We start from the raw sequence: 27922 nt of genomic DNA, 5'->3' as shown, positions 1-27922 counted from the left end.
AGAGGCTGGCATAGACTCCAGGTCACCCAGCTCCCAATTCTACTTCAGATCCTGAAGAAGAGCTTTGTGTGAGCTTGTCTCTTTCACCAACAGAAGTTGGTCCAATAAAAGATATTACCTCATGCACCATGTCTTTCTAATATCCTGAGACCAATATGACTCAACAGCACTGCAAACAATCTTAATTGCAAGGCCATAGAATCATAGAAGATTAGAGTTGGAAGAGACTGCAGAAGGTCATCTAGTCCAACCCCCTGCTCAAAGCAAGACCAATCCCAGCTAAATCATCCCAGCCAGGGCTTTGTCAAGCTAGGCCTTAAAATCCTCTAAGGATGTTTTTTTAAGGGTTTTAACCATTTATCTTCCCAAATTTTGCCATTGATTTAGTGGGGCCAGGATTTCCCCATAAGACTTTTTCTTGCTAGTCTACATCTAATTCCAAATTCAACAGCATGCCTGAGCAGAAGAAAAAGTTTTCTTCCAATATCCATTACTTTGCATTTGATTATGTTGACGGGATCCTCTATGGAGCCCATCAGTGCTGATTTTTAATTGTCTTGAGAGATTACTGTTGAGCGGTGCAATGCCATTCTTCCCCTCCAGGAACTAAGCACGTTGCACCTACAGCACTTTTAGCCCCTAACAGCTTGAAGAGTCAGGATGGGGAATTAAACTGATTTTCCTGCACATGGTAAGGTAGAATACATCACTAAAAGATGGGTTTGACATTTGCTTTGTGTCCCATAATCCCCTATATCTCCACCAAGTGAAGTGAGTTATTTAATGATCATGTCATTAATAAGTGCACAAGCAATAAGTCAAGCTACTGGGTCACTGACATCACTACAAGAACTTCACAGTGCACACAACTTCATAGTAACCTGAAAGCAGGTATTTATTGTTTCTGTCTACTAGTGTTTGGAGCTCTGTAGAAGAAATGTGCAGTATTACATTTTCGTGTGTGTGTGTGTGTGTATTTCCCCTACCGGAGCACCAGCATGGAAGGTCTTATTTCCTGATAGCCCCCAAACATCCAAGGAGCAGTAGAGATATGTAATCTCCACAGAGGGACGGTAGTGCCATGATCACTACCTCCAGAAGGTGCTACTGCTGTCAGAACCAGTACAGAAGCAGCAGTCAGTACTCCCAGGAGTGCTGCCTCTTTCTGGAAAGCTGCATGAACACAAGGAATGTGGTTTCACCCACAACCAAAGCTGGGTGGCCGAAAGCCATCATGGGAAATCTGCAAAATCTTGCCTTCTCCATACATAAATTTAATAATCTAGAGAGGTTCCCAGTGCATCCCAATCAGAACCCCTAAACACCCCAACTGGGAGGAATGCTCATGAAGGATACATTTTGGGTTTAACACAAGACTCAATGTATACTGGGATGGGATACCTGGACTGTTTAGTCACTTCTGTAGTGACCTTCAACTGAGCTGATGTAGTTAATAAAGCAGAGAGCTCTTTACTCACATCCAGTACAGAGTCCTAAGACTCAATTCACAGCTGCAGCGTAAGTGGAAGAAACATTAATGAAAGCAATGGGGTTGCACTCGTTTATTCCCACACCAAACTTGGCCCTTAGCATAGGCACTGCCAGTGACCTGGACAGCACACTAACCATGTGAATTGGGTTTCAATGGCAGCAATGTCAGTGGGCAGACAGGTAGAGACATTTCTTGCTATTAGGAAGGTAGCTGATGGAGGGGGACAAGATTACCTTCATCAAGAGAATTCGATATGCTGTGCAGTGACACACATGCGTTTGGATTGGGAGCCTGATCCAGGCTGCTTTAGCCTGAGTCTGTACAATAGATGGAAACTTCCAGACTTGAACCCAGCTATAGAGAGAGGTGTGTGTGTGTCATTCATTATCCCACAGTGCCACCACTCCCAATTCAGTTATTGTTAATCCTGCACAGGACAAATGAAGGCAGACACCAAACCATGGAGGGGTTTGTTTTGTTTTTCTTTCCTGTATTCTGAAGAACAGTTTCCTTTGATCACATAGAGTTCTGAGCCTGATGAAAAACGAATGCACCCTCACCCTAGCCCTGACTCCTGTGGCTGGCTGCTGGTGAGCGTGTTGTGTGAGCAGGGAGAGTAAGTTTTGCAACAATATTAATGGCATGGAGAAAAGCCATTAGAGGAGGAAGAAATGAGGTTACAAATATTGTGCTGAAAAGTTTATTGCTGCCTGTAGAGACATCAGGTCTGTGCTTCCAGGATTACTCAGTGCTTAATGTCAAGCCGCTTTCACATTAGTTTTTCCAGGAAGCCCATTTGGGGTTCTTCCAAAATGGAAAAAAAGGGCTTCCCTAATAAAAGAACTCTCCAAGACCTCCCCAAACCAAACCAACCAGCCTGGGCAAAAGGCCGAGTGCAGCTCAGCCATCAGACCTCCAAGCACAGAGACATCTTTGGGGTTCAGGTGAGTAGCCTGCATAGGCAGACATGAGAGCTCTCCAAAGGACTAGCCAAGCAGCCCAGCACTGCTGGGTGTGAGGAGACCAGGGTTACCCCTGTTTGATCAACACAATGGCCACCTGTGCCAAACAGCCACTCTGCCGCCAAGGATATGAGGGCATTGGTGTAAGGCAGAGGTAGTGGAGGTGCCTGGTTATCTGAAAGGACAGAGTTCATGACTAGTGAATCCAGGGGGTTATGTTCATGTTGCGCCTCTTACTATGAGCTAACCTACAATGTGCCTGTCCACTAAAGGAGGCAGGTAGCACTGTCTTTAATGGGCTAAGTGGACACAGGCAATGTCACAAAAGATACTAAGGCAATTCGGTATTTTTACTGTTTAGCACATATACTAGCTGAGGGTCTGGCTCCAGGTTTTTTAATTGCCATGGGGAAAACATGTGGGTCTCAATTGCAGGGCAAAAGGGTGGCAAACATACTTGCAAGACCTTGATCTGCAGATCTTGAAGCACTACACAAAGATGGATCAGCATCATCACCTCCATTTTACAGATGAGGAAACTGAGGCACAGATAAATAATGTGATGTGCTTAATGTCATGCAGTGAGCAGGCTGGTAAGACAGGCCTCCTAATGCCAAATCATGTGTCCTTTCTACTGGACCACACTTCTCCCATCAGCTACTATACTGATGGGGGTGCTATAGATGCCTGAAATAGATCAATAATTGATGAAACAGTAACAATGATCTGGAGAAGTGTGGGTATTTCAAAACATAGGTTAGTCAGTTACTAAATTATGGGTATTATAATTTTATATAAGGCACCAACCCGTAGCTTAGCCTAGGGTGAGCTACAATGTAGACCTGCACATGCAGCATATTGAAGAGAACTATTCTGTTCTATTCAGGTTCATAGAATCATAGAATCTCAGGGTTGGAAGGGACCTCAGGAGGTCCTCTAGTCCAACCCCCTGCTCAAAGCAGGACCAAACCCAACTAAATCATCCCAGCCAGGGCTTTGTCAAGCCTGACCTTAAAAACCTTTAAGGAAGGAGATTCCACCACCTCCCTAGGTAACCCATTCCAGTGCTTCACCACCCTACTAGTGAAAAAGTTTTTCCTAATGTCCAACCTAAACCTCCCCCTCTGCAACTTGAGACCATTACTCCTTGTTCTGTCATCTTCTACCACTGAGAACAGTCTAGATCCATCCTCTTTGGAACCCCCTTTCAAGTAGTTGAAAGCACCTATCAAATCCCCCCTCATTCTTCTCTTCTGCAGGCTAAACAATCTCAGTTCCCTCAGCCTCTCCTCATAAGTCATGTGCTCCAGCCCCCTAATCATTTTTGTTGCCCTCCGCTGGACTCTCTCCAATTTATCCACATCCTTCTTGTAGTGTGGGGCCCAAAACTGGACACAGTACTCCAAATGAGGCCTCACCAGTGCTGAATAGAGGGGAATGATCACATCACCCGATCTGCTGGAAATGCCCCTACTAATACAACCCAAAATGCCATTTGCCTTCTTGGCAACAAGGGCACACTGTTGACTCATATTCAGCTTTTCGTCCACCGTAACCCCTAGGTCCCTTTCTGCAGAACTGCTGCCCAGCCATTCGGTCCCTAGTCTATAGCAGTGCATGGGATTCTTCCGTCCTAAATGCAGGACTCTGCACTTGTCCTTGTTGAACCTCATCATATTTCTTTTGGCCCAATCCTCTAATTTGTCTAGGTCCCTCTGTATCCTATCCCTACCCTCCAGCGTATCAACCACTCCTCCCAGTTTAGTGTCATCTGCAAACTTGCTAAGTGTGCAGTCCACACCATCCTCTAGATCGTTAATGAAGATATTGAACAAAACCGGCCCCAGCACCGACCCTTGGGGCACTCCACTTGATACCGGCTGCCAACTAGACATGGAACCATTGATCATTACCCGTTGAGCCCGACCATCTAGCCAGTTTTCTATCCACCTTACCGTCCATTCATCCAGCCCAGACTTCTTTAACTTGCTGGCAAGAATACTTGCTGGCTAACAGGGGAGTTTTGAGTGGGAGTTCCCATTGGAGGAGCCAGGTATTTTGTGTTTGCGTCTGTCTTTGGGGTGCTTGTGTCTCTCTCTGTCGGGGCAGACTGCTGAGCCCTGATTAGGGGGCGGAGCTAGGCGGAGGAGGGAGCCTATAAAAGCGGCCGCCCAGCCAGGCAGCGGCACAGCTGATCGCAGCGGCCCAGGAGCCGGCCAACAGGGCGGCTAACAGGGGAGTTTTGAGTGGGAGTTCCCATTGGAGGAGCCAGGTATTTTGTGTTTGCGTCTGTCTTTGGGGTGCTTGTGTCTCTCTCTGTCGGGGCAGACTGCTGAGCCCTGATTAGGGGGCGGAGCTAGGCGGAGGAGGGGGCCTATAAAAGCGGCCGCCCAGCCAGGCAGCGGCACAGCTGATCGCAGCGGCCCAGGAGCCGGCCAACAGGGGAGTTTTGAGTGGGAGTTTGCAGGGGGAGGTGGAAGGGGGCGGCGCAGTGTCCCCTGTGTCCCCCCAGGTACAAGCACCAAGCTAGGCCGGGACAGCATGAGCCAAGCCCTGGAGGACACACCGAGGATGAGAGCATGCAGCAGCTGTGGTATGTACCTGGTCCTAGCGGGAGACCCAGAGCAGTACTATGTATGCATGAAGTGCCGCCTAATAGAGCTGCTGGAGGAAAAGATCCAGGGCCTAGAGCTGCAGGTAGAAACCCTGATAGAGAATAGAAGGGGGTTCGAGCAGCTGATGGAGCAATGGCAAGCAGTAACGGAAGGGGAACGCCCAGGGGCAAAGGGGGAAGCAGGGTCTAAGGCCAACGAGGGGGGACCACCAGACAAGGAAGATGGGCGGTGGAAGCATGTGACCGTGAGAAGCAGGCAGAGGAAAAGGAGAGCCAGTGAGGGGGAAATAGAGCTAAGGAACAGGTATGAAGGTTTGGAGAATGAGGAAGGGGTACAGCAGGTGGTAGCTGATGGTGGGAGGCCAAGGAAAAAGAGACGAGCAGCCAGTCCCATAGAAAGAGGGGAGGAGTCTATGGAGACAGCACCAAGTTTGGGCCCAGGGAGGTTACAGGATGGCTTAAGGGGAACCATAAGGGACGATAGGAATGGAAGGAGCGTGCGACGAGGGGGGACAGGGGATAGGTTAGCAGACTGCACTGTCCCCAGGCAAAGGCAGGTCTACGTGATTGGGGATTCCATACTGAGAAGGGTGGATAGGCCTGTGACCAGGGCCGATCCGGAAAACAGAAGGGTGTGCTGTCTACCGGGCGCTAAAATACGGGATGTGGACCTGAGGTTGAAAAGGATCCTAAGAGGAGCAGGTAAGAACCCTTTGATCATCCTTCATGTGGGAACGAATGATACTGCTAGATTCTCGCTAGACAGGATCAAGGGAGACTATGCCAGGTTGGGTAAGACGCTCAAGGAAATTGAGGCTCAGGTGATCTTCAGTGGGATCCTACCTGTTCCTAGGGAAGGGCGCCAAAGGGGTGAGAAGATAGTGACGATTAACAGTTGGCTGAGGGAGTGGTGTTACAAGGAGGGCTTTGGGATGTATGGGCACTGGGAGGCTTTCGGGGACAGACAACTGTTCTCACGGGATGGGCTCCACCTAAGTAGGGAAGGAAGTAGACTTCTAGGAGGGAGGCTGGCTCACCTGATTAAAAGAGCTTTAAACTAGACACTGAGGGGAGACAGTTGGGAGAGGTCCTGGTGCTCTCCACGCCAAATTTATACATTGGGAGCAAGAACAACAAGATAACAACAGATATAGCCAGAGGGGGGCAGGCAGGTGTAAGGAAGAGGGGGGGGACGGATACTAGATCTACAGGTCATGCTGGTAGTACTGTGTCCCTACCAAGTTGGGTGAAAAGAGTGAGAGGAGCCCAACAGCAAAAATTAGGATGTTTGTTCACCAATGCAAGAAGCTTAGGTAATAAAATGGAGGAACTGGAACTCTTGGTCCAAGAATTGAAGCCGGATATCGTAGGAATAACCGAAACATGGTGGAACGGTAGCCATGACTGGAGTACAGGTATGGAAGGGTATGTGCTGTTTAGGAAAGACCGATGCAAAGGTAAAGGGGGGGGAGTAGCATTGTATATCAATAATGAGGTGAAATGTAATGAAATAACTAGCAATGCAATGGATAATATGGAGTCTGTCTGGGCAATGGTCACATTGGGGAAGAAAACTACTAGAGCCTCACCCGGGATAGTGATTGGGGTGTGCTATAGACCGCCGGGATCTACCCTAGAGACAGATAGAGAGCTCTTTAATGTTTTTAAGGAGGTAAACACTAATAGGAACTGCTTGATCATGGGGGATTTTAACTTCCCAGATATAGATTGGGAAACAAATGCTAGTAACAATAATAGGGCTCAGCTTTTCCTAGACGTGATAGCTGATGAATTCCTTCATCAGGTGATTGCTGAACCGACGAGGGGGGATGCCATTTTAGATCTGGTTTTGGTGAGCAACGAGGACCTTGTTGAGGAAATAGTTGTAGGGGACAACCTTGGCTCGAGTGATCATGAGCTAATTCATTTCAAAATAAATGAGAGGATAATCAATAGTGCATCTGAGACTAGGGTTTATGATTTCAAAAGGGCTAACTTTACTAAACTAAGGCGACTAGTTAGGGAAGTAGACTGGCCTAACATATTTAGGGATCTAAGGGCAGATGACGCCTGGGGTTACTTCAGGTTGAAGTTGCAGGAGATGTCAGAGGCATGTATCCCAAGAAAGGGAAAACGGCTCGTAGGTAGCAGTTTTAGACCGAGCTGGATGAGCAAGCGTCTCAGAGGGGTCATTAAGAAAAAACAGAAAGCGTACAAGGACTGGAAAATGGGAGGGATCAGCAAAGAAACCTACCTTATTGAGGTCAGAGGGTGTAGGGAAGCAGTGAGAAAGGCAAAACGACGGGTGGAGATGGACTTAGCGAAGGATTAAAACCAATAGCAAAAGGTTTTTTAGCCATATAAATAGGAAGAAAACCAAGAAAGAAGAAGTGGGACCGCTTAAAACTTTGAACGGAGTGGAGATTAGGGATAATCTTGGAATGGCACAATATCTGAACGAATATTTTGCCTCGGTCTTCAATGAGGCTAATGAAGGGCTAAGGAATAGTGATATAGGGACCGATGGGAATGAGGATATGGGGGTAGACATTATGGTATCGGAGGTGAAAGCCAAACTTGAACAGCTTAACGGAAGTAAATCGGGGGGCCCGGATAATCTTCATCCTAGAATATTAAGGGAACTAGCGAGTGATATTGCTAGCCCGTTAGCGATGATTTTTAATAAATCTCTAAATTGGGATTGTACCGTTGGACTGGAGATTAGCTAATGTAGTTCCTATATTCAAGAAGGGGAAAAAGTGACCGGGTAACTACAGGCCTGTTAGTTTAACATCTGTAGTATGCAAAGTCATGGAAAATTTTTAAAAGAGAGAGTGGTTATGGAGCAGGAGGCCGATGGCAACTGGGATAGTTTACAGCATGGATTTACGAAGGTAGATCGTGCCAAACCAACCTGATCTCCTTCTTTGAGAAAGTAACAGATTTTTAGACAAGGGAAATGCAGTGGATCTAATATATCTAGATTTCAGTAAGGCGTTTGATACGGTACCGCATGAGGAATTACTGGTTAAATTGGAAAGGATGGGGATTGAAATGAAAATCCAGAGGTGGATAAGGAGCTGGTTAAAGGGGAGACTGCAGAGGGTAGTATTGAAGGGGGAACTGTCAGGTTGGAGGGGGGTCACTAGTGGAGTTCCTCAAGGTTCGGTTTTGGGTCCAATTTTATTCAATCTATTTATTGCTGACCTGGGAACCAAGAGTAGGAGTGGGCTGATAAAGTTTGCGGACGACACCAAGTTGGGAGGTATTGCCAATTCGGAAAAGGATCGGGATATCCTCCAGGGAGATTTGGATGACCTTGTAAGCTGGAGTATTAGTAACAGGATGAAATTCAATAGTGAGAAGTGTAAGGTTATGCATTTAGGGATGACTAACAAGAATTTTAGTTATAAGCTAGGGACGCACCAGTTGCAAGTAACGGAGGAGGAGAAGGACCTAGGAGTCCTGGTTGATCGTAGGATGACCATGAGCAGGCAATGTGATGTGGCCGTTAAGAAAGCAAATGCGGTATTGGGATGCATTAGGCGAGGTATTTCTAGTAGGGATAAGGAAGTGCTAGTCCCGTTATATAAGGCGTTGGTGAGACCTCATTTGGAGTATTGTGTGCAGTTTTGGTCTCCCATGTTTAAGAAGGATGAATTCAAACTGGAACAGGTACAAAGAAGGGCCACTAGAATGGTCCAAGGAATGGAAGGCCTGTCATATGAAAGGAGACTTGAGGAGCTCGGTTTGTTTTCCTTAACCAAAAGAAGGATAAGAGGAGATATGATTACACTCTTTAAATATATCAGAGGGATAAATACCAGGGAAGGAGAGGAATTATTTCAGCTCAGTGCTAATGTGGACACGAGGACAAACGGATATAAATTGTCAGTTAGGAAATTTAGGCTAGAAATTAGACGAAGGTTTCTAACTATCAGGGGAGTGCAATACTGGAACAGCCTACCTAGGGAAACAGTGGGGGCGAAGGACCTCCATGACTTTAAGACTAAGCTAGATAAGTTTATGGAGGAGATGGTATGATAGGATACCGGGCTTAGTCAATAGGTTAATTAAGTGCCACACTGGTAAATAGTACAATGGGTCAATGATATGTTATTCTTAACCTTTTTCCAGAGGGTATGGCTGGAGAGTCTTGCCCGCATGCTCGGGGTTCAGCTGACCGCCATATTTGGGGTCGGGAAGGAATTTTCCTCCAGGGTAGATTGGCTGTGGCCCTGGAGGTTTTTCGCCTTCCTCCGAAGCATGGGGCAGGGGTCGCTTGCTAATGGAGTGGGGAGATCGGCTAATGTGGCCTGCATCTTGCAGGAGGTCAGACTAGATGATCATATTGGTCCCTTCTGATCTATGATTCTATGATTCTATGAATACTGTGGGAGACTGTATCAAAAGCTTTGCTAAAGTCCAGAAATAGCACATCCACTGCTTTCCCCTCATCCACAGAGCCGGTTATCTCATCATAGAAGGCAATTAGGTTAGTCAGGCATGACTTGCCCTTGGTGAATCCATGCTGACTGTTCCTGATCACTTTCCCCTCCTTTAAGTGGTTCAGAATTGATTCCTTGAGGACCTGTTCCATGATTTTTCCAGGGACTGAGGTGAGACTGACTGGCCTGTAGTTCCCCGGATCTTCCTTCTTCCCTTTTTTAAAGATGGGCACTACATTAGCTTTTTTTCCAGTCATCCGGGACCTCCCCCGATCGCCATGATTTTTCAAAGATAATGGCCAATGGCTCTGCAATCTCATCGGCCAACTCCTTTAGCACCCTCGGATGGAGCGCATCCGGCCCCATGGACTTGTGCTTGTCCAGCTTTCCTAAATTGTCCCGAACTACTACTTTCTCCACAGAGAGCTGGTCACCTCCTCCCCATACTGTGCTGCAGAGTGCAGCTGTCTGGGAGCTGACCTTGTCTGTGAAGACAGAGGCAAAAAAAGCATTGAGTACACTAGCTTTCTCCACATCCTCCGTCACTAGGTTCCCTCCCTCATTCAGCAAGGGGCCCACACTTTCCTTGACTTTCTTCTTGTTGCTAACATACCTGAAGAAACCCTTCTTGTTACTCCTAACGTCTCCGGCTAGCTGCAACTCCAAGTGTGATTTGGCCTTTCTAATTTCACTCCTGCATGCCTGAGCAATACTTTTATACTCCTCCCTGGTTATTTGTCCAATCTTCCATTTCTTGTAAGCTGTTTTTTTGTGTTTAAGATGAGCAAGGATTTCATTGTTAAGCCAAGCTGGTCGCCTGCCATATTTACTTTTCTTCCTACACATCGGGATGGTTTGTTCCTGCAACCTCAATAAGGATTCTTTAAAATACAGCCAGCTTTCCTCGACTCCTTTCCCTGTCATGTTATTCTCCCAGGGAACTGATGGGCAAGGTCCCCAAGGTTCTTATACCATGCTCATTCCCACAGTATTTCAGCATCTTCCAGTAGTGCATTAAGCAATGTGGTTAACATCTATCATGTGTGATTCATGATCTCTCGCATCCTTTCCCCAGAGGAAGAGTTATGTATGCAGTGGCGTGGTTTGTTTTGGTAGGTGTTTGGTTTGGTGACTGGGTGGGCTGGCTACTGGACTAGCTGAATGCTCCATGCCCATGGGGAACCCTCTAGGTCTCTGTCCACACCCTAAATTCTCCCCTTACTTTGCACTCCTTCTTCAAGGGTCTCCATTTTTACAACCATTGTTCTTCCAAGTAAGGAGGGCGAGACAGGACTTAATCCATTTCACTGTTCATTAAAGTGGCTCCTCAATCAGCAAATGGACTCATTATTCTAGACCATGCCCTCCACTTCCTGAGGACTTAGAGCACCCCTGTTCATGTCTAAAAATCATCTCAACAAGCCTGTGAGTATGAAAGGATCTCAGTGAGAATGAAAAGAGCCTTGATGTCTGTCTAAACTGTGACTAGTGCTCCTCTGTGCTCTCGACCACATCCTCTGTCTGACCATCCCACCCTTCTGGGGTCTCCAGAAATCTTGGAGCCATGTAATAAATATATCTATAGATGGAAATGCTCTAAGTGCTCTTAAAGGGGCCCAAACTCTGATTCTCCTATCTTCAGTTGTCAGGGCCACACCCCCAGCTGAAGTCAGTGGAGCTGCAGCCATCCACACCAATTGGGGACCTGAACTTCTGACTCTGGACCATGCATTATAGTTACATGATGAGAAATGTCCATGGTGAGACTGCTGAGAAGACACAGAGTGATGGGGGAAAAGGAGAGCAACTGGTGGGGAGGTGTGGGAAGGAGAAAGAAGGGGAGGCTAAGGGCAGAGAAGGAAGAGAGGGAAAATGAACCTCTTAGCAGCACAGGGCAGGAATGCTGTTAAACGTTGACAGGGGGAGTGAAGCTGATTCACACCGCTGGGGGATCTGGCCCACACTCTAAGCATGTGTATCAACAGGGAATCGCCCGATGGTTTGGGCTTTCACAGGGCTGGTGCCACCTTGCGCCACCCCCACCCCCAGCTAACCCCACCTGCAGCCGCCCCCGCCCCCGAGGTAGCTAACCATGCCCAGCCACCCCTCCCACCAGAGGAGCTCCCTCCCGCGGCAGCTAACCCCGCCCGCCACGGCAGCTAACCTAGCCTGCTGCCCGCCCACCCGGGGAGCCCCCCACAGCAGCTACCCGCCATCTGCAGCTAACTCCGCCCGGGGAGCCCACCCCAACTCTGCTCCGCCTCCTCCGCTGAGCACGCCGGCGGCGCTCTAATTCTCCTCCCCTCCCAGGCTTGCAGCACCGATTGGAGGGGAATTAGAGCGGGGGCTGTGTGCTCAGTGGAGGAGGCAGTGGAGGAGCGGGGAGCTGTTCCTCTGTGCGCCCCCCCCCCCGTTACTGCGGGCGGCCCTCCCCACGCTCCCCCACCCCAGCTCACCTCCACTCCACCTCCTCGCCTGAGCGGGCTTTTATGCACCCTCAACCACTAGGCATCCTAGGTGGCCACCTAGTTTGCCTAGTGGTTGCACCGGCCCTGGGCTTTCACAGCTTGCTACCAATGACACACCTCACCTCTGTTTTGGTCCCTGTTGGGTGACATTCTACAGAGGGCTGTTGCAAGCTCAGGGCCCTGGCTTTAGTCTCTGGCAATGTCTATGTTGTAGCTAGGAGTCAGCCTCCAGGGCCAAGTAAACAGACCTGTGCTCATGGGCCTCAAGCTAGTGCACTAGAAATAGCAATGTGGATGTTGCAGGCCCAGGCTGGAGCTCCACTCAGCACCCCAGGTTTGAGAACCCAGCCCATGCCGCAATGGCCACATTGTTGCTTTAGTGCGCTAGCATAAGTCTGACTAGCGTGTGCTGGAAGGCTTGGCTGGAAGGCTGTAGACCGAGCCTCTGAGTGCAGCCTTGGAGCTTTCCCCAGGTATCAGTCCTGTTCATTTTTGCCCTTGGCAGACGTAGCTAAGGGTGATTGGGAACAGAAATCGCCACTGTTTAAATTAATCTCTTTTTTACCACACTCCCCCATAGGGTGCTAGTCTTGAACCAGAACATTGGCTCCAGCCCCCCTAGAGCTTTGACGGGACTAGACACAGAATGGCGGAGCCAGAGGACCCTCAAACTTCAGGGAAATTCAGATTCTGATCTGGATCCAAATTATGAAGCTCAAAACTCACCTCTGTAAAATAGTTCTGAGCCTCAAGGGGAGCCACCTCTGGCATCCGCAATGGGGTTGCAGGGAGAGGGGAAGCTGAGGGGCAAGATGTTCTGGGGCAAAGGCAAGTAATGGTGGATGGATAGATGGGAGTGAGAGGTGGGAGAATGTGGGAGTGATGCCCTTTTGGCAGGGGGGTGGAGAAGAATATTTTACCCAGGGAATATCACACTTATTGCCAGCAGGGGGAACTTTTTTGACCATGCACAAATTTGGGCAGTGCCTTGCTGGTGTCTGGTGCTCAGGCTAGTAAGGCTGCTCAGTACCAGTCCATCCTCAGTTTTTAATGCCTGGGGAGTAATGTGACTGTACATTTACAAACCCTGCTTTGTAGGGCTAGAGAGCAGAAACTGCAGATCCCACTCTCTCAAATCCTGGCATACAAACACATTGCCTGGGTGAGCTGCCAACTTTCCCCACACCACAAAACTCACTTCTGCTCTCCCAAGAGCCCAGCTCAGTTCATCCTCAGAGCCACGTGGGTGGTAGATTCATTTGAGTGCATTATATGAACCCGGTCTCATTCTTGGCTCTGGCTTCAGCAATTCTGGCTTCAGCAATCCTAACTCCTGAGCAAGATACTTCCCTTCTCTATGCCTCAGTTTCCCCATTTGGAAATTGTCCAAAGATGAGGTGTGTTTGCACAGCCGTCTGAAGTGCAGACCCAGTCTATAAGGACAAGGGAGTCATATCTGTAGCCAGACTGGGGATGTGAAGGTAATTGGTCATGAGAATAGCAAGCCTGTGGGATTGGTTAGGGGGTCATTACCATAGCTTATCTCTAGCTGTGGGGAGAGGGGATGGCATTCATGACTAGCCAGCTCGTTGGCAAGGGGGATGGGCTCATGATAAGAGCCATGCAGAGGAATGGGAGTGGAGGACAGAGGGCAGGGGCACATCTAATCTAGGAGAGTGGTGGTGAGGGTAGCCTGTTTATGGCAAAGGGCAGACAGGGAATTTGAAGTAAGGAATCTGGATCCTTTCTCCTCCCTATGAACTGGAAATTTTAAGGGGGAGCTTCCTTTTCGTGTGGCTTTAGTGCTGGGGAAGTGCTGGATTGATGCCCCTGGAGACTGAAATTTTCCCCAGGATAAGTGAAGGACAGGCCATGGCAGGGCAAGTCTCCTGCACACATATCAACCTTGAGACCCATATGTTTTTCCAATAGTTATTAAAAACTTGGCACCAGATCCACAGCTGGTGGAAATGCATGCAGCTCTGCCAGCTGTAGTTCTAGCTCTGTGTCTAGCTAAAGGAGAATGTGCTCTTTAGTAGGTACAGAAATATTTTCGAGTGGTCGAGCTGGGACAGGTAGCACGCAGATGTGGCACATAAACTATTTTTTTTCATTTGAATTTTTCTGTCTCCTGTTCTCGGTTCCTTTTGTTTCATGCTACCCCAACTTGCTTCTCCATTCTTTACTCTGCATTGTTACTGGTGATTTTTTTTCCCTGATCTCTGCTTTTTTTTTAAATAGACTTTCCTGAGAGGAGTGTAAATCCAGCAACATTCAAATTCAAGTCAAACTTTCGAACCCACAGTATTTGGGTGTGCTCAAAATTAGACAGGACATATTCACTCCCCCTTTGCACTGTAGCTTTTTCATTGCCACTCATTCCTTTCCCACAATTTGAGGCCTTGGAGTAAACCAGGTAAATTACTGCATTTAATTCCCAGCCTTTGGACACTTTTATGACGTGTGCTAGAAAGCCAACAGTGCAAAGATGACATCTTTTCACTCAACTTATGTGTCATCCTATTACTTCCTGTTTGCCTTCAAGCCAGATCTGTTAACTTCACTGAGCCAAAGAAGCTTTTGCTCCTGTTAACACAGTCTCAGATTCTGGAGGACAAGAAGGCAGATCTAAAGAGGTGCTGGTAGGCTGTACCGCTGCTGACTAGTACATAGCTATGGGAGAATGATCTGGGCCCCGTGCACCACCTACACAAGTGTCCACTGAATTTCATTTCCAGAATCTTTACCACTGGTGCTGATCTGAGACCAGTTTAGAAATTCCTGGTCCTTTTCACCTGCAAACGGAGCCCCTGGGATATGGAAGTACTGAGAAAGAAAAAATAAAGAACATCAATTTTTCTACAGTACTTTTCTGACCGTAACCACACTTTAAAACCAGCCATTTCCTTTCCTGAACCAAACACCTATTGCTGCCTAAAAGCCACCCACTGCTGGTCTGAGAAAGGCTTTTCTTGAGACACCAGAGTTGTATTCAGGGCTGATCCATTTTTCTTTTAATTCAAATCAATGTGGGTTAATTGAGAGCAGCTTATTTTTACTTCTGCTGGTATATGGCCACCAGGATCAATAACAGTCATTTCCACTTAAACCATTGTACCTTTACTGGAACTGCTACAGCATCCAGGTCTCCAACCAGTGTATTATGGACTGGCACCGTATATGTGGTTCCTTGAGTTATAATTGAAACCAGTATATCGTCAGTCTTGCTGCAGTGGCATCCTCATAAATGTTGTAAGTAAATGGACACATGCTTACCCTAAGCCAGTATATATATATTACAGTATAAAGTATTTGCACACTCTAAATACTCAGTTATGGGGCAACCTTTCATTGATCTCTTTTGCTTTAATGTGACCTCAGAGACAGCCTTATTGCCACATTTAGCCACTAGGTGGGGCACTGGTAGCAGCAGCTGTATAATATGAGAGAGGGGACTCCCACATCTCAGCTCCTAAATGCAGCTGCAAATCAACTTTACCTTATTCTGTCCTAACAATAGCACTAGGTTTTTTCAGTGCAATCTTTGCTCGGAACCTGGAAGCTGAGCAGCCTTGAGGTAGTTCCCAAATGAACTAGGCATAGTTCCCTTTGCACAAATATTAACACAGCATGGGTGGCAACATAACAGATGTTGCTATGGGAGTCCCTGAGGGATGTGTGCGTGTATGAACTTTGAATATACTCCTGTGATCTCAGCATATTAGTTTGTAAAGTGGAAAAGATGTAGCTTTCCTTTCCTCTTCCTCAAACACTCATATCTTTTGGGATATCTGTGGCAGCCTTTTCAGTGTTTTGGCAAGAGTACAAAAAATGAGGGTGATTTCACCACAAGAAGAGAAGAATCAGGGAGGGTTTGGTGGCGATACTGAAGGTAAGGAAAGGCCTAATGGGAACTCTTATCTTCTCAGCCTGTCCTGTAACATGCAAAGAAAGAATCATTTGAAGGAGTTAATGGCAGGTATGTTTAGAACCAGGAATATGAAATGCATAGTCCCACAGTGTGGGGAGGGGAAAGGGTTCATTGCAGCAGGTCGTGTGGACTTAACAATGTCTGGATTAGTTTATGATACAAAGTAGCATTTGTAGCAATGCAGACTGGGTAGCCAGCCTAATGCTTCCAGACCAAATCCTGCAGCTACTCCAGGCACGATACCCCCACTGATGTGCCTGGGAGATGCAACTGTTCACATCTCTGAAAATCCAGCCGCTCTTATGGTAGTTAACTGTATCAACTTGGTCCAAAAGACTGACTGGACAGACAACAACATTTATTCTGGAACTGCTCAGACAGATGTAACAGACGAGCAGGCACACTAAGGGACTGAACCAGAGGTGTAAAAAGAAACCTCAGGAAAGATTCTGCACAGTTCACATGTCAGGTAAGGCTACAGAGAGTGAATTTACAACAAGGTGTTCCAGGGTGAAACTTGCACAGATGAAGATGCAAACAGTTGGTGTTCTACTGATGCAGCAGGTAGGAAGCCTAGAGGTATGAAATATTCCTAATGAAATCTGCAGCCAGGCAAACTTGGGATAAGCTTTGCCAGCCTTTTGCCAAACCATGGTCAGGTGCCTTGGTCGAGCTGTGGCAGGAACCTGGATGTCTGGGTTTCATGGGGAGCTTTGGTTTCACAGACTGGGGACCGTGTTTGGCGCCACCGTGAGCCAGTTCATGGTTTTGGGTGGAAGTGGTACGAAAAGTGCTGGACTGGAGCCAAATCTTGGCTGGTATGGTTGAATTACACTTAGAGTGTCTGGATTCATTTAACTCCCAAATTCAAAGTGAAACTTGGTGGGAGGAATTTCCTGCCTGTGAGTACTACAACCAGACAAACCTCTGAGAATCCAGACAACCCCTTGAGAATGGAAACCCCTGAATTCCACAGGGCTTTCGTAAGGACATCCAAATGCCAGCCGCACATGCTGTTTAATCAACGTCAGATTCATTGGGGAATCCCACCACTCACACCACGCTGAATGCACAGAGATTCAGGATACCAGGGTGAGGGCAAGTAGCTGAATTCCTGATAGCCTAGAGTTTTTATACTTCTCCCCTATTGATCCCAGTGGCCCATCTACAAAGTGGCTATACTCAGCTGCTGTAACTAATATCACAGGCCCTGGCCCAGGGGCTCATGGAATCAGTGATGTAAGTTTGTACAATGAAAATGCTTTTAAAGCCTGTGATGCATTGTTTAGGACTATCCTGCAGGGAATTAGCCAAACTCTGAGCAGTTCCAAGCACTGCTGCCCAAAACCTGCAACTCCTCTATTCAATTCAATGACTTATTGAACATGCTTTCAGTATTGACTAATGTGGCAACCTACCCAGTGCCACATGGGTATTGTGCACCTCACGTACTATCCCAGCTGAGACTCACACTGAGTCCCATGCATGGGGTGCAGGCTGCAGTCAGCCAGTGATGGCTTTTCTGTAACCACAGTCACAACTGTAGAGCAGCATGGCCCTTAAGGCTGGAAATAGGAGCTGTATACCCCCTAGGAGGGGGACAATTTTAGGGCCGTAAAACTATTTTAGGTCATTTTCTGTTGTGCTTAAAATAGACTAAATTTCAGATGAGTGTTTCTCTGAGCCCTGCATAGCTGGACCTACAGTAACTAAGAAATCTGACTTCGGGTCAATGGATATGAATTATATAACTGATAAAAAAATTCAAATTTCTCTGAAACATTTTTGCAAAAGTTGTCTAACGTATGTGGTACATGCAAAGTACATGATTTTGTGATGTACATTATGTATATTTAGGATGACCGGCATGACTCTTCCATAGCTTTCAAACACCTGTGTAGTATGGCTGTCGCACACTTATGCCAATGAAAGCTATATACCACATCTACCTATCTTAGAGTGTCCTGCTCAATAGATCTTTTTGTAGACTCTGTAGTGGGGTGCACTCATCTGTCTCAGTGTGTGTGCCTGCACTCTCTCTCTCTCTCTCTGTGTTTGTGGTGGGTCTTCGGTAACTCAGCCCCCTGGATGAGTCTCACACAGTCTGTATATGAAATAAAAACAAAGCAAACCCCTTCCGGGTTACAAGTCCAACAGGGGCTTCTCTCAGTGCCCTCTGTCATGTCTCTCTCAAGCTGTCCCTGCTCTGGTGCAGAGTAGTGCCCGAGGGCTCCATACCTGGAGGCAATGTCTTCGTCCTCTCAGAGCCCTTCTGGCTGCAGCTCTCCAACTGAGTCACAACAGTTCAGTTCCCTTCTGGGGTTTACCAATGTCCAGGCCACTTTCCCAGTGGCTGTGGGGGGACCCAGGCCTGCCCTCTACTCCAGGTCCCAGCCCAGGGACTCCATAGATAACAGCCGTCTGCCATGTCTTTTTACATATACTGCATTGCTGCTACAATTCCGTAGGTCACTTACCCATGGCTCCAGCACATTCTTCACCCTTACCTCAGGGCCTTGTCCTGGTGGAGTCCCAGCAGCTAGCCCAGAGCTCCTTCGCATTCCCGTCACCCTCTGCCCAGGGTCATATTAATTCTGAGGCTTGAGTAGCCTGGGGCCCTGGGCTGCAGCTAAGGGGGGACCCCACTACAGCAGGGCTCAGGCAGGCTGCCTGCATGCCATGCCCCCACACTGCTCCCAGAAGCAGCCGGCTGCTGGCACATCTCTGCAGCCCCTGGGGGGAAGGTAGTTCTATGCACTGCCCCTGCCCTCAGCCCCATCACCACAGCTCCCATTGGCCAGTTCCCAGCCAATGGGAGCTGCGGGGGCAGCACTTGTGGGCAGAGGCAGCGCACAAAGACATGCTGTCCCCCTCCCCTCAGGGGTGTGCAGAGACATGCCAGCAGCCAGGCACTTCTGGGAGTGGTGTGGGGCCATGGCATCCAGGCAGGCTGCCTGAGCCTTGCTGCGCTGCCAGCTGGGAGCCACCTGTGGTAAGCAGGGCTGGCTCCAGGCAGCAACATCCCAAGCAGGTGCTTGGGGAGGCGGCAATCTGCAAGGGGCAGCAGTCCGTGTGTTTTTGCCCCCAAGCAGCGTGCCGAATTGCCGCCGCAGATGGCGGGGGCAGTCCGTATGCCATTAGGGCAGCATGTGCGTTTCCGTGGCAGCAGCAATTCAGCGGCAGCTTCTATGTTCAGCTTTCTGCGGCAGCGCAGCTTCTGTCTTCCGGCTGAAGACAGAAGCTGCCTCCGAATTGCCGCCACCGTGGAAACGCGCGTGCTGCCCTAACGGCACACGGACTGCTCCCGCCGTCAGCGGCGGCAATTCAGCACGCTGCTTGGGGCGGCAAAAACAGTAGAGCCGGCCCTGGTGGTAAGCACCTCCCAGCCAGAGCCTACCCCCTACCCCAGGTCAGCATCCCCTTCTGCACCCAAACTCCTTCCCAGAACCTGCACCCCTCACCCTCTCCTGCATCCCAATACTCTGCCGCAGCCTGGAGCCCACTCCTGCAGCCAAACTCCCTCCCAGAAAGAAACTAATACAACTGTTCTAAGGTAAGAAGTAGGCTATTTTGAATTAACAACTATATCCTACATGTTTTAAGACTGAAATGTAACCACCGAATGGCTTTATGTCAATTAAAAAGCAAGTTTAGTATATCGTTAATAGCCTCGATGCCATAATTGTGACAATTTTGTTTTAAATTAGGAAAAAGATTTGTATACAGGGCCCCCACAAAATCTAATAGCCCCAGGCCCACAGGAGAGTTAATCTGGTCATGCCTCTGACAGCACTGCAATGTCTGTGGTCCTATATCTGCCTCAGCCAGCCAAGCATACCCGCCACTCTCCTCTAGGTCTAGCAAGGAATTGAACTCCACTCTGGCCCTGCAGCTGTTCTTATACTAGCCTGCTGGGCCCTGACTGGCTGCTTCCCATACAGCCACTCTAGGCAGCTTGGAGGACCTCTCTACTGTCCTTTATGGGGCAGGGTGTGGCAGGGCCTCCAGCAGGGAGCCTCCGGACCTAGTTCACCCTGTCACACTCTGACTACTATGTGGTTGCATCCTGTCATATCATTCATACTGGAAGGAACTGTAGTAGCTTTCTATATGGCATCTCACATAGCTGATACTTTTCATCTGTTTCAGTCCCCCTAATGTTAAGAGGCAGAAGATTAATACCATGTGTCAGTTCAATTCATCAGCAGGCTCCTTTGATCTCTAGTTGTCTATAAGACATTGGGCCTTGAATTCATCTATGTTCCACTGGATCAGCTTTTCATTGCAATGATGGCATTTCAATAGGGACATACTGAGACCAGCTCTGGAGGGGTGTTTTGTCTTATGATCCCGGTGCTCAAGCAGATGGGATTGAAAGATGTGGAGAGAGAAGGAACAAGGAGATGAGAAGATGTATCATGCACACCATTTGTTTTTTTTCCCAGATTGTCCATTTAGAATCCTCTGCTCTGGCGGTTAAAGTCTAACTCTGGGTCCCAGTTTTCTACCATTTTGAATGAGGCAGGCCGTGTACCAGAAATGCAAGTCTTCTTGTTCACTGGGTGACAAAACAAAAGAGATTGCAAGGGTCATGATCAGTGTGAACAATGCAGTCAATGACTAGTGGACATAGACATGGAGTACAGAAGTTTCAGCACGTGCCTCTTCAGCAGAACTGATTTAAAGCCCCATTAAAAGTTGTTGGGCTTGCCTAAAGATGGGATGAACAGACCAGGGCCGCCCAGAGGATTCCGGGGGCCCGGGGTCTTCGGCGGCGGGGGGCCCTTCCGTTCCGGGACCCGCCGCCGAAGTGCCCCGAAGACCCGTGGTGGGGGCCCCCCCTGCCGCCGAATTACCGCCGAAGCGGGACCCGCCACCGAAGTGCAGCCCGGTCTTTGGCGGTAATTCGGTGGAGGGGGGACCCGCCGCGGGTCTGCGGGGCACTTCAGCGGCGGGTCCCGGAACGGAAGGGCCCCCCGCCGCCGAATTACCGCCGAAGACCGAGCTGAACTTCGGTGGCGGGTCCCGCTCCATCTTCGGCGGTAATTCGCCAATGGGGGGTCCTTCCGCCCTGGAGCGGAAGGACCCCCCGCCGGCGAAGACCGGGAGCAGAAGAAGCTCCTGCGCCCGGCCCCGCAAGAGTTTTCTGGGCCCCCCGGAGTGAGTGAAGGACCCCGCTCCAGGGGCCCCGAAAAACTCTGGTGGGGGCCCCTGTGGGGCTCGGGGCCTGGGGCAAATTGCCCCTCTTGCCCCCCCCTCTGGGCGGCCCTGGGACAGACTCCATCCCCAGTCTTTTATTATCCCTGCTTGTATGGGGGCACAATGATGGATTTCAAGAAGCCACATGTTAGCACAGTGATTGATTTGTAAATGTTTTACCAGTCCAAGAACAGATGACCAGAAGGAGAGAAAAGACAGTGAAAAAGGAGAACACTTGTGTAAAACAGTGGAGGAGCTTCGAATTATGACTTCTGACTGAAGTCATAAAACAATAGCTTATTCCTGCCCCTCTGCAGGGTTCCCTGGTAATGGAGTCATTCCAAGGGCAAAAGTTACTCCAGTGGGACAGCTCAAAGGGACAGTTTTCAATCACATGTCTGCCTAAAGAAACTGTGTCAGCCTATGGAGATGGGCAAGTGGCTCGCAGGGGGATTATGAGCAGTTTGCTGATAATGTGGGTTCCCCGGGAGATGCTTCCACCCAACCTGGTATGCTGCAAAGAAAGCCACAAAATACTGTCATCAGAATTGCTTAGGATAGTCACACCCCTTTCTGCTATCCCCTGTGTACCCACAAAGATGTCAAAATCATAGCTAGATACTGTATTGTGGATGTACAGTGGTGCTTCAGCCACCAATATATATGTACAATGAGTCAAAATGAACTCAGCCTCCAATATAGAGAGATTCCATGTGCCCTTCCTGGCTTCTGCATCTGCCCCTCACAATACATTATGTGATATTAACTTCTGCCTCTGTTATATATACAAATGCAGTATAAATGTCTTCAGACCCAAAATATATACACAATGTGGTATAAATCATCTCCACTCCTCATTGATTGTACCTCAATACAGTCAGGGCATTTCCATTTATGATATTTGCTCCCAAGATGGTGAGCTAGTGCTTCAGTTTCCAATATACTGCGTATAGTGATTCACACACACACACACACACACACTATATTGGGAGCTGAAGCGCTATAAATTAGACACATATTTTCACTGTGCTATGCAGTACCTTGGACAAGATGATAAATTCATAAAATGTGGTTTTAAGACCTGATGGGAAAATACAATTTTCCACTGAAAGTAGAATGAATGGGAATCTTTTCACTGGCTTCAAGGGCAAAGTTTAGGGCCAACATGCATTAAATTTAGGAACTATATTGACTCTGCTTCTTTGTCCTCATGCCAGTTCATACTGTCCAATGCATATTGCTTCATCATTGTACCCCAGCTTTCTTACAGAGGCAGTAGTTACTCAAGGGATTAGTCTACTTATAGTGAAATATAAGTACACGTCTGAGATTATCTTTTCCAGATAATTTTCAGCTGGGGAGAATGAAACTAGAAACGTTATTCTGTTCTATTCAAGTTCACATACAGCCATCATCATCATAGTATCTGAATCCCTTCCACAAATGTGTGACATGATGGAGTGGCATGATGATTAGCCTTTGTCCAATGAGGTTTTTTCATTCTCCTTTCCTCTCCCTGGAGGAAATTATGTTCATTGGCATCCAGACTTGTGTGAGCAGTCACACAGACCTATATAGATGCATGTAGAGGATCATATGGAAGACACAATAGTACAAAATTCTGCAATTGGAGGACTAACTAAGTAGGTGAGCAAAGTAATGGAAGAGAATCTAAAAGGACATTTGTAGCGAAGAAGCGTGGCCTCCGTCAGTGATTGATGGTAAGAGATGGCTGCGGCCCACCGGAAGTGGAAGGGGAACACAGGAAAAGGAAATATAAAAGTCAGGCCTTACAGCTCAGTTGGGCAGGAGACACTAAGTGAGATAGACGCATCCAACCTGTTGCTGGAGCCCGCAGAGGACCTCTGCCATACTGAGGGCTGGCCAGAGCTTCCAGGGCCACCACCACCTGACTGAGATTCTGAGGAGCTGCTGGGGCTGCTGCCTGAGGACTGGCCAGAGCTCCCTGATTCACCAGCCGACCAAGACACAATGAGCTGCTAGAGCTGCTGCTGACCACCAGTCCTGGGGAGATGGAGGACACAGGATGTAGGAAGCAGCCCACGAACAGCCAACTGTAGTTTGGCTGTGTGATTCCCTGCAGATCAGCCACAACACGCTGACCTGACTCCCTGATGACCCCAGTGGCAGAACACTTTGCCACTGTTAGGGCCCAGGGCTGCTACTCAGTTGGTCTAGGTCCCCCATCCCATGCCACCCCACTCCTGGGGTGGCAGCTTCCTGACCACAGGCCAGGAGGTCTGTGCTAGTCTACCATCTGCTAGAGCTAGGATGAGACCCTTTGCTGCTCTGCTCTGACTGCAGGCCAGAGCTCCAAACTGTGTGTTGCCTCACCCTGGTTGAGGGCCTGGGCTCAGATGCTTTGCTGCTCTGTCCTACCCCAGGGCAGAGCCACTGACTGTTTGATGGGCCTTGGCTCCTGGACTTTTTATTGCTCGGTCTGGCCTGAGAACCTGAACACTAGAAGCTGCTAATTTCCCCCCGGTTGAGATCACCCTTATAGGTGCGTGACAGCGAGGAGGTGTGGCCTCCCTCAGAGATGGATGGCGTAGGGCAGCCTTGCACTCCTACAACATCCCTTAAAGTGTTTTAATAGTTTATTTATTTAAGTGAGATTTACTCTCAAGGATCATTTCTAGACATTATTGTAGGATTTTAATGAAATTTTAGCTGCCCAAATTTGTTGCTGGCTTTAAGAAGCTACCAAAAAAGGAGAGGAATCCCATATTTGGTGGGATAATAAGTGAGACATTGCTAGGATCATTTAAGGCAGAGGGAGACTTAAATGGTCCACACAGTTTCAGATCCCAACTCTATCACAGTAAATTCTGCACTGCCTACCATGATTATATGGATCAGGTGGTATCAACCCAGTTTCTAGTGGGCAGGAGCCGACATCGCCACTACAGGCAATAATTGGCCCCTTGTTGGATGTCTCAGTGGTAAGATCAAAGACCAAATGGGCCAAGAAGAGCTAAGATCTCCTAGAAGAGGTCACTCCAGAGAAGGATTAAGGCAAACATGAAAGATAGAGTGGGACAAGCTTGCATTGCCACTGTCTGTGCCCTGTTTCCTCTGTAGATAAATACAGAACATTACACCAGCATAAAATCCCCAGTTTAAAAAGCATACCATGGTGTCATGGGGTCCATCCACTCACTGCTAGTGACACCTCCTCCTGGTCACTCTGGGGGTTAGATCCAGCCAGGTGTTGCACCCTCCTCTGGTGGTGACTCTCCTGGTGTCCTCTCACACCCTATGCAACCCTCTTCATGACTTGCCCCTCTGGCCAGGTCACTATGCATGTTTCCCTTTTCACAGGTATCAAAGTCCTGCTATACCAAATGGCACTCTTCCCTTCACTGCTTTGACCGTGCCAACCCCCCCCCCCCCAGTGGCTGGTAAGGGAACCTGGCCTGCCCTGTACTCCGGGTTCAAGTCCAGGGATTCTATCTCTAGCAACAGTGGCCTTCTCTCTCCCAGACCATGTTGCTTTTCCCCTGGACTCCTTACTTCACAGCTCTCCCTCTTGGCTCCCCCGCCAAAGCACTCATCTCAGGGAGTGACTGCAGACTACTCCCCTGCAGCCCCCTTCTGTTGCCAGCTACCTGGCTTTATATTTGCCCTGCCTGTTTCTTCTTAGCTGAGTGCAGCCAGCAATTATGTCTCAGCCCTCCCTGGCTTTCCTCTCCGTGCAGCCTATAGGCTAGTTGGCCTAATTGACCCTCTCAGGAGGATGCCCCATTACATATGTTCTGAGGTGCTATTTCTCCTGCTGCCAGCCTGGCAGGGCCCAAACTGCTGGACAAAGGACATGCAGTAGGACAGGAGGCTGTGCTTGAGGATTCATTGCTTTAGCATGGGCACAGCCCTACCATTGACACGCATAGGGCTTCTGTGCCAAGACTTGTCTCCAGTCAGTTTCAGCATCAGGGATTATAAAACTATGACTCCTACATGGGTCATCACCTAAATGACACCCAGCAGATTACTGCATCTTCACGTACCTTGGGAGTCAGGGTTTTAGCGCCTCCAAGTTTTCTTTCATTTCTTCCAATCCATCCTGGTAAGGTCCAGCTGCCTCCTGAGTGTCTCTGAGAAGTGAAGATAAGAAAAGATAAGTTTCACTGTCAGCAGGGGTTAGAGAAGGTTTCTGTGTGCAGGCGGAAGCTTACTATCCTCTTGCCAAAGGGACAGACACCTCAACAGAAACCTCCCATAGGAATAAAGACAAAAGGAAAGGCTCTTCTGCTTGTTGGCATCTCCTCTGCAGCCGCCAGCTGTGATCTACAATCTACTGCTCATTGTGGTTCTTGCCATCCCAGTGCAAGAGAAAGAAATCAACAGTCACTTGCCAGTATCTGAAGGAAGTAAACCAGGAGCTGGATGAAGAGCTCCGCCCATGGGGTCCTTGTCCATTAGACATTAGCAGTACCTGGGCTATATACCTCAGGTGAATTTCTTCACTGGTTTGGTGACAGATTTGGGAAGCTGGATTTTCAGGCTGCTCTTATGAATTTGAATTTTAAGCAAAGTACCAAACTCCCACAGCAAAGCCTGGGCTGTTTCTGTTGAATTCACACCAGGTGTCTCTGTGACTCATCTGGCCATCATTGCCATAGTAGCTGATCACCTCACAATCTTTACTGTATTTATCTCCCACATTCCAGGAGGCAGGACAGTGCTGTTATCCCCATTGCACAGATGGGGAACTGCAGCACAGAGAGGTTAGGGGGACTTACCTAAGGTCACAAAGCAAGTCTGTGGCACAGCAAGGAATTGAACTTCGGTCTACTGAGTCCCAGGCTAATTCCCTAACCACAGGGCCAGCCTTCTATCATCTAGAACTATGTTTTTCAATAACCCAAATGAAAACCAGTGCTGAGACTCATGTGTGAAAAGCCAGCACTGCAGGAATAAAATGTAATCACCAGACAATGAGTCCATGAAATAATGGCCTGCATTCCATCCTGGTGCCAATTAAAGAAAACCAAGGGACATAAAAGCAGTTTAGCAATGTGCCTGTAATGGGGTCCCCACTCACTGCTAGTGCACCTTCGCGTGACTAGAGCTGGGAAAGCAGCTCTCCCAGCATTGGTTGCCCCCTTCTGCTTACTGCTCACTCTGTGATAGTCTCTCTCCCAGTAACTTGGTCCCATTAGTACACCCCTTCCTTGGTTGCCGAGTCCAACAGGACCACTCTTCTGCTGCTTTCTCTGGGCAGTGCTTTGCCCCAGCTCTGAGGCACTATCCCAATAGCTGGCAGGGGAGCCTGGGCCTCCCCCCTACACCAGCTTCTGGCCCAGAGACCCTATAACCAGCAATACAGGCCTGCTTAGTCCCCATCCCTGTTGTTGTTTCTCTGAACTCCCTCTTACCCAGCCTCTCTTTCTTCCCTTGCCTGTCTCTGGGTTTACCAAAGGAGTCTATTCTACTCCCTGTGGCTACTTCACCCCATCCTAGCCTCTTGCTAGACTCCTTACTCCAGGGCAGGATCTCAGGGCTTACTCTTCCTCTGGACTGCCTCTTTCTCCTGATGATCTCCCAGGGAGTGACTGCAGCCTCCTTTCCCTGCAGCCTTTTTCTGCTTTCAGTTTCCTGACTGTAGACTGCTGGCCCAGCACTTCCCCCCTGGGCTTCCCTCTTAATTAAACCAGGCCCTCCCTCTCACAGGTGATGCCAGGTAATCTAATTGGCCTCTCTGGCCGTCATTAACCCTATCAGGGCTGGTGCGGGGCACACATCCCATCATAGTGCCATTGCTATTATTATTTATTCCTCATGGGGTAATGCCTAGAGGTAATGCCCTATTATAAATCTGGGATCTGCTGTGCTAGGTACTGTACAAATACATAGCAAAAAGACTGTCCCCACTCTGAAGAACTTACAATCTAAGTCTAAGACAAGAGACAACAGATGGATACTGTGACACTCTGTATCTCAGGGGAAACACACTACTCCCCTATGTTCATCCTTATAATATGATTATGTGGTATCTAATGCATGTTTTTCATGTCCGGTTTCTTCAGAAGGCTCAGGATGCATGGAGCATTGCTGTTATAGTAATGTTACAGTAATTTTTTATAGTAATGTTATAGGTTGTAATTTCATGTATATCGTTATAAGGCTCAAAATGTGTCCTCATGGCTTAAAACAAGCCCGGGCAAAAACTCTGGAAGAGCAGAGGGGCAGTTCACACCTCATCAGGGCAGGTATGGGACAAACACAACCCAGCCTCACAGGAACAAAGGACACTGACCTAGGCAGCAACAAAGGATCTGTTGGACTTTCAAGGGAGTCACCCCCATTCCTTTGGTCAGTTTGGGATTACGATGACGTAATGATCACCTGACTCTGAAGTGGGGGGGGGCAAAGTCAAGAGGGAAGAAAGAACATGATAAAGGGGAGAGATGTTTGCCATGCTGGCTCTCTCTTCCACCTACATCTACAAACACTACCATTAAGTGACTGAAGCGCTGATCAAAGGGGAGAGCCTGGCTGAAGGACAACCAGCCAGCCTGTGGTGAGAAACATCTCAGTTTGTAAGGGCAATGAAAGTGTTAAGATCAACTTAGAATGTGTTTTGTTTTTATTTCATTTGACCAAATCTATCTTTGTAGTTAATAAATTTGTTTGTTTATTCTACCTGAAGCAGTGCATTTGATTTGAAGCATGTCAGAGACTCCCCTGGGGATAACAAGCTGGTACATATAAATTTATTTGTTAAATTAATAAACTTATATAAGCTTGCAGCATCCAGTGGGCTTAACTGGACACTGCAAGATGG

At 48.3% G+C, this 27922-nt stretch overlaps 1 long non-coding RNA gene across 2 annotated transcripts; it reads right to left on the bottom strand.

The window, feature by feature from the left end:
- Positions 1-19971: 19971 nt before the first annotated feature.
- On the bottom strand, positions 19972-26750 carry LOC120372271. Of its 2 annotated transcripts, none has more exons than XR_005584825.1 (3): positions 26644-26750; positions 25143-25229; positions 19972-20473 (listed from the first exon to the last, which is right to left on the bottom strand). It is a non-coding gene; the product is annotated as an uncharacterized LOC120372271 (long non-coding RNA). The 2 variants fall into 2 exon arrangements; XR_005584826.1 differs by having other exon boundaries at positions 26619-26749.
- Positions 26751-27922: the final 1172 nt, after the last annotated feature.

This window comes from Mauremys reevesii, linkage group 9, assembly GCF_016161935.1.
Source record: "Mauremys reevesii isolate NIE-2019 linkage group 9, ASM1616193v1, whole genome shotgun sequence".
NCBI classification, from domain to species: domain Eukaryota; kingdom Metazoa; phylum Chordata; order Testudines; family Geoemydidae; genus Mauremys; species Mauremys reevesii.
This window is presented reverse-complemented; position numbering and strand designations above follow the sequence as displayed.